The sequence below is a fragment of the Hakea prostrata genome, chromosome 10, assembly GCF_041222555.1.
Source record: "Hakea prostrata isolate BN-2017 chromosome 10, UWA_Hpros_2, whole genome shotgun sequence".
Lineage (NCBI taxonomy): Eukaryota > Viridiplantae > Streptophyta > Magnoliopsida > Proteales > Proteaceae > Hakea > Hakea prostrata.
The window spans coordinates 33,907,747-33,919,591 of NC_142609.1; the positions used below are offsets into that span (position 1 = coordinate 33,907,747).

The window sequence follows — 11,845 nt, forward strand, 5'->3', positions numbered from 1 at the left end:
CAACTCTTAGCTATGTCAAGGACCCCAAGTATCATGGGAAAACCAAACATATACAGTTGAGATATCATTTTGTTAGAGATATTATATCAAGGAAGAAAGTTGTACTTAAGCACATATCTACTAATCAGATGGTAGCTGACCCTCTTACCAAACCAATAGCTAAGGATGTTTTTATTTCTCATGTAAAATCCTTAGGCTTGCGTAGATTGTGACTTACTTTTGTATTGAAACTTTCTTATTATTTGAGTAATATGAGTTCATTCCTGCATTTATTTTTATTCACTTTCTGTGTGATTGTATTCTTATTGTATAAAACGAGATATGTCAATAGACAAGAGAATGGCTCACTCACATGAGCATTCGCTTCTGGCGCCTTGGAGGCGAGCAGAGATGAGACGAATTGTGAATGACTTTGTGTAGGTCAATTCATAATCATGATGTCGCCTTAATTTGGAATCAAGATGAGTTTCTTTATTGTGAAAAGAATCGACATGAATGTTCCCACTATTCATGTTGCTTATAGGAACTAGGTGAGAGTACTTTATGTGGTGCTAGGGTGGCGACAATAAAGAAACTCGGGTTAGGCGCAAGAGGTTGCGACTAGACTAAGACCTGTATGGTGTTGAGACAGACATACATTCTATTGTGTATAGAATGCTCCACCATAGCACGTATATCATACTATGTGTGCTTAGCGATCACTAGAAATGAGAGGATGGATCCCTGCTCCTTTCATTATGTGAGTCATGGATCTTATGGTCCATTAGTGTTCTTAGTGACTTTCGACAACATCATGAAACGAAGGGTTGATGTGGCTAATTTGGGGTGTTACCTATGGTCATGATTGATTCAAACTAAAGGGGCATTACAAGGAAAAGAGTCAAATCCTAGTGTAGTTATGGTCTGGGGCGAAAGGAAAGGTTTGATTCAACTGCACCCTAAAAGTGTTTGCTGGCGCCAACTGTATGTGTTACAGTAGTGAACATTTTAAGGACAAGAAGGTGATTTTTCAAAGGGATCGAGATACCTTTAGTCTAGTGAGTTTGAATAAACTTAGAACATTGTGGTATACTATTGCTTATTTGATGTGTTTCTTTGAGTGATGTGCCATTCTGGCCTTCTAGGAAGGTTTCTAGTATGGGGCTCACGCGTACAGGCATATCACCGAACGCACAACCCATTTTGTCAGTATGACTTGTGGATGTTAGTGTCTGGGACACAAGTGGTCTGTGTATCTGGGATACATAGCAGAGAGATCAATATATGTATATCTGAGATATACATGTGTGTCTGTGACACACACACTGTGATAGAGAGATTGTGTGTATATTTGGGATATACATGTGTGTCTGGGACACACTGTGATAGAGAGATTATCACTTGCCCTTGTGCAAGTGGGAGATGTTGGGATTTTAAAATTATTAATTTAACCCAAGGGCAACATTGGAAACTTGCTATTAGTGCGGTTACAAAATATAGGGTTATATATTTATAACCATCGCATCACTGAAGAATGACGAGATTATTCGTGCGTGAGATTTTTTCCAGAGAAAGGCAGCTCCCATCTCTTTCTCTCTCCCTCTCTCCTAGAAATGCAAGAAAGGAGTTCCTTGCTTTAGATCTCCTTACCATCCTTCCACGGCATTTGGGTTGTGGAATTTATTCCATTTCCTAGTGATTGTGGAATCACACTGGTGGAGATTTGGTGGAGGAATGAGGACGTAGATTCAGATTACTTCCACTACAGATATTCTATATTTAGGAAAGCGAATCCAGGTAAGGATCTCTCCCCATCACTTATAGAATTGAAAATTATATGGAATATTACCTACACTTTCTTTCTTTTTTCTTTTGTTTGGGTGTCTGAGGTTCATCTGAGCCAGCTCGCGCACCTCGATTACATCCTTAGAAGAGGGAGTTTTGTTGTCCGCAAGGGTCGAACCCATGACCTATGGATCTTATCACTCTATCAACCCTGCATTGATTCCATAGAGAATTTCCTTGCAAGCATAGACATCCACTTACCTTGAAGCATCCAATTCTTCCTTGCTTTCTATGCCCATAGAATCTCTTCCTGTATAAGATAGTCTTGAACTCCAATCTCAACTCTTTTTTCTAGTTTAACAAGGAAGGGATTACGAACACTTGTGGCTAATCTCCACTAGATACCCCCCCCCCACAGTCTGGCAAGCAGCCTCCTCTCAGAGGCTTCCACACGACCAAAACTCCTCTTATTCCAGTTCAACTCGGTGTTTCGAAGATCATTTAAAGCATGTGGTAACCTCTTACGGCCATCCCACTTGTCTTCAACTATCGCTGGGAACTCAAGATTTGTCATCCACAGCCTCCATCTTGAACGGTCTCTTGTAGAAGGGATCCCTAGAGGACAAAGGATACATATCATTTCTTTCTATTTTAAAAGGCATGTATTGGATTGCACCAAAATATATTGGCCAGTGCAATATAATACTCGATACGAGACAATCTTAAAACCAAGGTTTAGAGTAATAGTATCAAGTAACATATCGGTTAAGTGATTCTAAGAGATATAACACCTCATATCGAGTATTATATCTTATTGGCTAGCATTTTATCTCATCATGGGACACTTTAAACCATTCTTAAAATCAATTGACCAAAATGATACAAGATACTGATAGTTTAAACCTTGGTTAATTGTATGAACATTATAAATCTTAGACGCAATTTTTCCTTCAATAGGAATCTCTATGCCAACTGAAAAAATAACCATTTAAAAAATAAATAAATAAAAAGGAAAACCTTGATGAAGGATATATTGACCAAGTCATCTCATACTGACTCATTTGATAACATGTGGTTAGCATGAACGCAGGTATACAAAATCACATGATATTTGGTTATAACAACTCTCTTGCCCAAAGTATTATCTAACCATTTTCATGTCCTGCTAACATAGACATATCTTGTTTGAATATGAAAAAAATTCATAATGATCATAGAAGTAGCAAGGCTGCAAAAAAATGAGAAGACTAAGGCATTGGAGAAAACCAATTTTGAGAACGTACTTGGATGTATATATTTATCATAGGCTCTTTAATTTTTTTCTATCTATATATATTCATTTACCAATTAATACAATTCTAATAAATTGTACTAAAACTAATGAATTACAAGTGTGACCTTAAACAAAGTTTGTAATCATTATGAAATCAAACAGAAGTGAAAAGAAATATTACAAAACGACATCAACAAATGCTGTGTTCATCATCAAGAAAGAAGCATTCAAGTTAAAGAGTTTTTCGATTCATTACCTTCGATGATCATAGAAGATCTGAACAACTGCCGGAACTAAAAAGAGATGATACAACTAACACTGGAAACTTCACCAATTGCCTAGAAGATACAACTTTGAGGAACGAAGACCATCTGATATTGATAAATGGATTACTTCTTTTATTATAATTGGTAAAGACATTATTTTGTGGATAAAAAGGGTTATGTAATTTTGTAACAAATGTGTTTTATGTTTTTCTGCTTCAAACAATACTTTTTGGTTTTGATGAGTTATGTAACAAATGTTTTTTTATATTAATGTGCAACACCGAACTGCATACAGTGAGGATGGAATGCGTGGTTGAGGTCGAAATCCCGCCACTTGTTTCGTATGTTTTTTTTTTTTTTTTAACTTTTTCAACCATGGTTACTTGTAACTGGGGGAATTCGGCCACTCTATTAGATCATGGCCATACGCAGCTCAGTGCACTGAAGTTGAACTCCAAGTTGTAAGAATATCGCACGAGGCAAACGGGGCTTCGCAGGCATTGCTCATAACTTCATGTGAAATAGATCTAAGGAGGAGGGAAGAGGAGATAACTAGGTAGCGGCTATGGGCTGTGAGAAAGAGAGAGAGAGAGAGAGCTCTTAGGCATGTTTTATCTTCATGACTTCATGATATCGGTATTTTTCTCTAGAATGCTAGTCATACATATTTCTCTCTTTTTTTTTTTTTTTTTTTTTGCCTTTTTTGGATTCATGAGCAGAGAAGATGGAATTAAAAATTGTATATTTTAATGCGGTGAACGTGGATCGAACACGTGACCTTCAGATCTTCAGTCTGACGCTCTCCCAACTGAGCTATCCCCGCAGAAGTGATTAATATTAAATTTTTTTCTTTTTTCTTGCCACCAAAAATTCCCTTTCCACGGGTCAACTATTTCATTACTTATTTTTTCTTACCTCTATAAATGCCTGCAACCAGGTTACTCTCCAAATAATCAGTTCACACTCCTATCATCCACAAGAGAGTGGTCCCTTTAAGATATCTTCTTCTTCTTCTTCCATTTTTTTTTTTCTTAATTTTTTTTTTTTTTTATAATGAAGACAAATAAGCTTCAAGATTACAAAGTACTAGAGCTCTAACTAGTACAAGCCAATAGAGCACAACTGAATATTTGTGGAGCTCAAGAATTAGGGATTTTGCCGTCTAAGGATCCTCGAGACGTCGTCTTAGCTGCACGAAAAAAAGAATGGAGTAGACCCCAAAACTGAGTATTTTGTTTGTTCAATGCGTGGACTTCTGAAAAATAGTTTATTTTTGTTTATTTCCCTATTCTATTCTTGTTTGTCCGTGGCCAGTTTACCATTTAGATCTTCTTTTAATGCTTGTTCAGAGTCCACCGGTGGCCAATCTCAGTTCCTAGTTCTAGGGATGATTTGTCCGGAAAAATTTTAGCACCCTATATGTGGGTAGGTGGGGGCAGATCTCTACCATCCATGCCTATTATGACAAAAGGTTTTGTGCACAATGTGCGTGAGGTCATTGGATAAGGATAAGTGTCCATTGTGCAACCTCTTGGTCGCGCTTACTTATTGTTTCTTGACCTCTTGATCTCCTCATATGTGCAGCGAATGTATGACCTTGGCGGGCGTAAGTTCTCCATGATCGGCGTTGGAGCAGTTGTATGCTGCCCAATATTACAGAGAAGCCGGAACAAATCAGAAGAATGCAATGAAGAAGCAAATTATTGGGCTCACACATACAATGAAGGCATCAAGACACTACTTGAGGAGATGAAATCAGAATTCAAAGACATTAACATTCCTTCTTTGATACATATGCTGTGTTGCTCAACTTCATTGAAAATCCAGCCACATATGGTACAATCACACTTTCTTCTCTTTTTGATCCAACATTTTTTATCAATTCTTTCATTTCTTAGTGCCATACAATTTGCAGGATTTACAGAGGTTAACGCTGCTTGTTGTGGGTTAGGGAACCTCAATGCAAAGATTCCGTGCTTCCCCATTGCGCAATGCTGTTCCAACAGAGATTATCACATCTTTTGGGATCACTACCATCCCACAGAGGCAACTTATCGCATCTTTGTGGATTACATTTTTGAGGGTTCACAACCATATGTATACCCTATCAACCTGTAGCAACTAGCTGCAATGTAAGACTTATGTAACTTAACGGTTAAATTGTGAATCTGTGAGATTTGTTCCCATAGCCACGGCATAGCTATTGCTAATAAGTAATTTGGCCCTTAGGTCTGTAAGTTAATGGGAAGGATAATAATTTCTATAGTGATGATTAAAGTGAGATAATGCAGATCAAGACCATTTAATGTATATACTACCAAGTTAGAGATTTTATCTTGTCAATTGGTCGCAGTGAAAGAATTAGCAATGAACTTGATTTTGGGAATATTGTCTGTAATGGTGCTGATTCCTTTGGTGATCATATGCAGTTCACCATGATGATGAGAAAAGTTTCCTCTTTTGGTCTTTTTGTCTATTGCACAAGGGCAAATGAATTGATAGGATTGAATATCCTCTAGGGATGGTAGTTATCAGCAGCTTCGCCTACTTCTTTATTGAAACACAAGAATGGTAGGTAAAGGAAGATCAATTGTGGGAGATAATCACATTAGATCTCGGCGAAGGAGGCATGCTGATATGAGAGGGGCAGCTCTCAGTTGAACTGATTGGAAGTAAGGGAATGTTGTTGAAAGAGTTGTGCAAGAGCATCCTATACATCCTTTGATGTTTGAAGCCCAAGAATTTGAAAAGAGAGGGACAACGTGAGTGTAGCATTGATGCATGCTTGAACGAAGTGGTCATTCTTTCTCTAGGTTTGGAATGCTAGATTCGGCATTTGTCTGAGCATCTTGCCCAATTTGCATCAGCATAGGCAGTCATCGAATAAAGTTGAGTTGGTTACAAAAGAATAACAATAGTAATAGTATGCCTGACATAAGGTAGAATACCTTTTGCTACCTATAAAGGCTCCTCTACGGGACATTGCATGAATTGACACACCTGATTTACTGCATTTGAGATATTTGATCTAGTGATCATCAAGTATTGTAAAGCTCTCACCAATTGCTGGTATGATCTTGGGTCAACTAGGGGTAAACCAGTTGGTGATGATACTTTTATTCCAATAGTAATCGACCTTGTGCATGGCTTTGAAGTTTCCATACCCATAGATTTTAGTAATTCTAGGGGGATTTTACTTTTGGTAAGTAAAATACCACTTGAGTTTTGTGTAGCCCCAATACTTGAGAAGTAATGCAGTTGCTCCAAATCTATCATTGCAAATTCTTTGCTCAGGCTTTGAATCACTTCTTGAATTGCAGAATCATTGCCACCTATGTATTTTATATAATCTACATAACGAGCAATTTTTGGTCTCAAACAAGCACCACGGGCTTGAAACAAAATATATGACTATGGTATGACCTGGAGAAAAAATTTGTATGCCAATTTGGTATGGTTTCAATATGGTACCTCACTGAACCGGACATTTTTTAAACGGTGATGCTCTATACGGTTTTATACAATTGATTTTGATTTTCGTATATGATTTTAGTATGAGATTGACATCCTTACCTAAGAATGCTTACTCCAACCTTATTATCCTATCAAGATTTTCTAAGCCTAACCCACCCGATCTACCCTAATAAGTTAGGTAGAGCGGGGTTGCCTCTGATTGACCTGGACCTAGATTTCCTTAACACATGGACACTCTTTTTCTTATTTAGTTGGAACATGTTTAATTATGTTTAATTCCTAGATTGTAAATTTCTAAAATTTGGATGCTAGCGAGCAATTCCAGCAACCTGATATCAAAACGACAATTATATTTTACCAAAAAAAAAAAAAAAAGTTATTATATTACATAAACTGAACCATAGTAAATTCGGGTATGGCAATAGTTCAGGGTCGGATACGTACAACAATTAATCAGTCCATGTGTCAAGTAGTACATTTCCAATAATTCGGCTCAATAAGTAATGTATGGCAATTGTACTTATGTATTTAATACGTGCTTTAATACAATTGATTTGAATAAGTATGCGATAAAAGTACAAAAGAGGAGAGGGGATTAGTCATTGTAAAAATCAAGAGCAAATTTATTTTTGCAACTAAATTCAGAGGTTCATGCCTCCATAAACAAAACCTTCCATGCAAAAATTAAAAAATAAAAAAAAAACAAAAACAAAAACTTAATTTGAGACCATTTTTCATTCTTTTGAATCTCTACATCTAAGATAAATAAGAATTGAAACAAAAAAAATGTTATATAACTCATTAAACTCACAAAACATTGCTTAAAATAAAAATATATAAAATAATTTATACATCATATATTATTATGTTTGTTTATTTTCTACTACCAAACAATTTCAATATAGATCTTCTTTACTTTGATGAGTCTTTGTTATAATGTTCTATGATAATGTTATTGCCCTTTGTATATCCAGTTACAAAAAGAGACTTGTAAGGACTATAATCAGGGTTCTAACGTTGAGTATACATCACCTTTATTCGCCTTAAACTATGAATTATGTATTACTCCAGTGACCATTACACCCAATTGAGGTTTGCAATGCCTACTGACCCTCCATTTTGAACATGACACCAATGAATTGAAGTCGATCTTATCTCTATTTTCTCAATTCTCTGCTATTCTTCCTTTCTAAATCTCCCTTTCTGTCTCTAAGTTTCTTCTCCTTTCTATAATTTTCCAAAGAACTATATCAAAGGATGACTGGTAAGCTAGTTCTTCTTTTGCTTCTTGGTGTTCTTGTTTGCACCAGTCATGGTAGGAAGCTTGTGAGCAAATTTGAGGAGAAGAACTTGTTTCATCACCATCATCGTGGGCTTGGTGGTGGGGGTGGGGGAGGTGCTGGTTTGGGTGGAGGTGCTGGTGCTGGAGGCGGAGCTGGGTTTGGTGGGGGAGCTGGTTTTGGGAGTGGTGGCGGTGGTGCTGGAGGAGGTGGTGCTGGAGTTGGTGGAGGTGCTGGAGTGGATTTGGAGGTGGAGCTGGAGGAAGTGCGGGGAAGGAGCTGGACTCGGAGGAGGTGCTAGAGGTGGTGGAGGGTTTGGCGGCGGCCGTGGTGGTGGTGGTGGTGCAGGTGGTGGAATGGGTGGTGGCGCAGGAGCTGGATTTGGTGGTGGAGCTGGTGGAGGAGCTGGAGGGGGACTTCCTTGAGCAAAACCAAGTTGGCTGTGTTTCGCATTACAACCATTTAATCTATTTATGTGCTTCTTTTCTACGTAATAGTAATACTAATGTGGCAACAACGGGGGTTGGTCCACATGGTAAACAGTTTGGTTCGCTTAAGCAAGGTTCTGGTATCAAAATCTTGTGGATGCAAAAAATCCCCACTGTGAGACTCACCCACCACAGCCATGTGTGCGATCCGAGTCGAACACCAGATTAGTCAGGGCAAAGCCTTGGAAACCGGGGTTGACAACCAAAAAAAAAAAAGTAACACTAATGTGACTAATGGGAAATATCAGATTGGAGTCCAATATATATTGTATTCAATTTCGAAACTTTGCATCTTATCGGAAACCGACAATCTTTAGGCAAAATTCGAATTTCACTAAAAATCCATGATACATGCTAGGGAATGGTTACTCAGTTTCAATTCATCCACGGTGAGCAAAGCATCTCTTCACCCAACCATGTATTATACTTATTTCATGTTTAGATATCGAAATCATTATGTAATTGAGAAATTTTCAAGGACATCCAAAAATGAACAGGGCAAAGTATAGACACCCTAATGTACCAAATTGGTAGAGACATCTTAAATGTCTCTTAAATTCACACAATGGCATGCTTTATTAGCAAATTTTATTAAGTAATCATGGTTATACAATCTCATAATTCCTAAATTGCCCATAATGTTTTGAGTTTATTATTGGTCAAATTTACAGTAAGTTTGATAAATTTCAAAGATTCTTCTAATTTTTACTTTTTTACTCTTTTCTCATTAGTTGACATAGTAAAGGAATTTATCCATTGTATCTTAATTTATCTAAATAAATAATTAAAAATTCACAATATCTTTTTTATCCATTGTATCTTAATTTTTATTAGAATAATAACTAAAATTCTTTTAATTTCTCAAGAATAAATTACTAAGAAAATTCTTAAATTTTACAAAAATATTTTATTAAAATTAATTTTAATTTTGACAATGATTTTGATATCCATTGTATTTAATTCTTTTTAGAAAGTCAATTATCAATGAAATAAAAAGTAGGAGGATTGGTAATATAGGGGTAAATTATTAAAAATATGTTTAAATAAAACATGATAACTAAAATTGTATGTGTAAGTTCCTTAAGGGCCGGTTCGCACCAGAGTTTGAAACTCGGACCGGATTTTCGTTGGGTGGATTTGCTGTCTGTTCCTTTTACCTACGTGAATCGGTTTTGGGGAGGGAACCGTTTCCTCTTCGCGTAGTTTGACCTTCATAAATATTTTTTAGAAACGATTTCTTCCAAATTCAACTAACCACATTTTTCGCCGCTCGGTTTGGTCCGGTTTGTCTCTTTTTGTCTCCCGTCCCGCCTAAAACATTTTAAAAATATTAGTGGACACTAAGTTTTAAAAGTAAGATATTTAGAAAATATTTAAAATAATATTTTGGATGGTCAAAGCTCAAAATTTTTATTAGGAGACAACATAAAGTATTAAATTGAAAGTAACACTTTCAAAATTAAAACCATTAGGGTAAAACTTTTTCAAACAACCTAATAAAATAAATCTTTCCCTTGTTATAAACTCAGTTTGGTAGCTGTCACATATATAGGTCTAGGAGAGAGAGAGAAAGAGAAGATGGGAAAATGAGAATATTGTTTCAAATTTCATCTATATAATGATTTTTTTTTAAATACTGTTTACGATGGTATGAAATTTCCGTAACAAAAAACAAAGTCCATGGGTCCTCTGCTAAGTAAACTATTTGTTACGATAACTAAAAACCGTAGCAGATAGTGAAGTAGTTGCTACGGTATTATCGTAGCATATACTTAAGTATCTGTCACGGTAACCAATTATCGTGGTACCGTCAGGTCAACCTATTTGCTACAATTTTTGGGCTTTTGCTACAGTAATTTTCTCAGGCAAAAGCCTTAATTGTTGTAGAAGCCTTAATTGTTGTAGTGCACAATACACTACAACCCAACCCGATGGATTACCCATTTACCTTGTTAAAATATATAAATGTAATGCTTGTTCTCCTACTAGGTCATTGTCAGATTTGAAATTTTCGCCAAAGGTTTTGGGTAGAAGTTTTTGTGACGACACCATGGTGATTGATAGAGAGATCTTCACTGTTACCTTCTTCTAAATAATGACACTTTTTCCTCTTTACCCATGGACGTAGCTCGCCACGTTAGTTTGTGAGCCATATTAACAAATCTCTATGATTCTTGGTTTTGTTTGTGTCACTTTGTGATTTCTTAGGTGTTGTTTTAATATAGAGCTGCAAGGAGCAAATATATCTGAAAATTTGAGTCTTGCAACGAAGCTGGTAGTCAAAAATCTATGTATTCAAATGAGAATTAAAGTAACAGATATATTGACTTGTAGAGTATAACTGAAATTAAAAAACTACATCACAGGATAAATAAAGTAGTTTGTCCGATTCATATATTGTATAGAATCTAAAATAATAACTTATTTTCTTCGTCTGAATCTATTTCTTCTTTAGGCTCAACAGTGATTACTGAACCATCAGAAATGAAATAGGTGTAGAGAGAAGCTTGATTGATTATCTCTTCTGAATTATGTAGTAGTCTGATGTCGTTAGTTTTGAGGTTTGTTTCCGCTACAATCTTCCCCTTCAATTCTGCAACAGTCGTCGTCTCTTTCACCACCAATGGAGTCGTCATTTGTAAAAACTGAAAATCAAGAACAATTGTGATCGGATCAGTAGCATTGTGCTCATACTTAAGGTTCAGAAAAGACCCATCTCTTATTCCATAAGATTGAAGAGTATTATTATCATGTAGCAGTGTTTCATTGAACAAGAAAGTTTGCCTTTCCACTGCAGGACCCTTAGTTTTTTTCATCATATTTTTTAGCTCAAGAACAGTAGAGTTTTTCCCTAATTCCATTTCACACAATTGTCCCTCTTGGACATCTATGATTACATTCATCATTGCTTAGTGACAATCAATCCTCCTGAGATACTGAGATATCAAACAAGCTTAAAGAGACTAAATTTTAAACTAGTTCACTGTAAATATCATTGGAAATGAAGATAAGGCTTAATATATAACTCCTTTTCACATTTTGCTTTCTGGAGTTCATGCCCTTCTCCCATCCCAAACAAGTCTATTTAGTTATTCATGAGAAATACATTTTGTAGATTGATCATGTATTTCAGCACTGTAGATTGATCATGCTGAATTGGACCAAAAGACAGAGATGAATACTCTGGATCACCTTCCCGTCAAAGGAGATAATGAGCTCTCCTGAAGCTTTACTACCACACAATAGTAGTGGGATCCACTTGTAAATATTAAAAAAAATAAAATTAAAATGTTAATGAGA

At 36.3% G+C, this 11,845-nt stretch overlaps 1 non-coding gene and 1 pseudogene across 1 annotated transcript; one reads left to right on the forward strand and one right to left on the reverse strand.

Moving 5' to 3' along the window:
• Positions 1–2,844: 2,844 nt before the first annotated feature.
• On the forward strand, positions 2,845–5,439 carry LOC149002594 (GDSL esterase/lipase At5g55050 pseudogene; annotated as a pseudogene).
• Positions 4,054–4,126, reverse strand: TRNAF-GAA (transfer RNA phenylalanine (anticodon GAA)). The gene has a single exon. It is a non-coding gene; the product is annotated as a tRNA-Phe (tRNA).
• Positions 5,440–11,845: the final 6,406 nt, after the last annotated feature.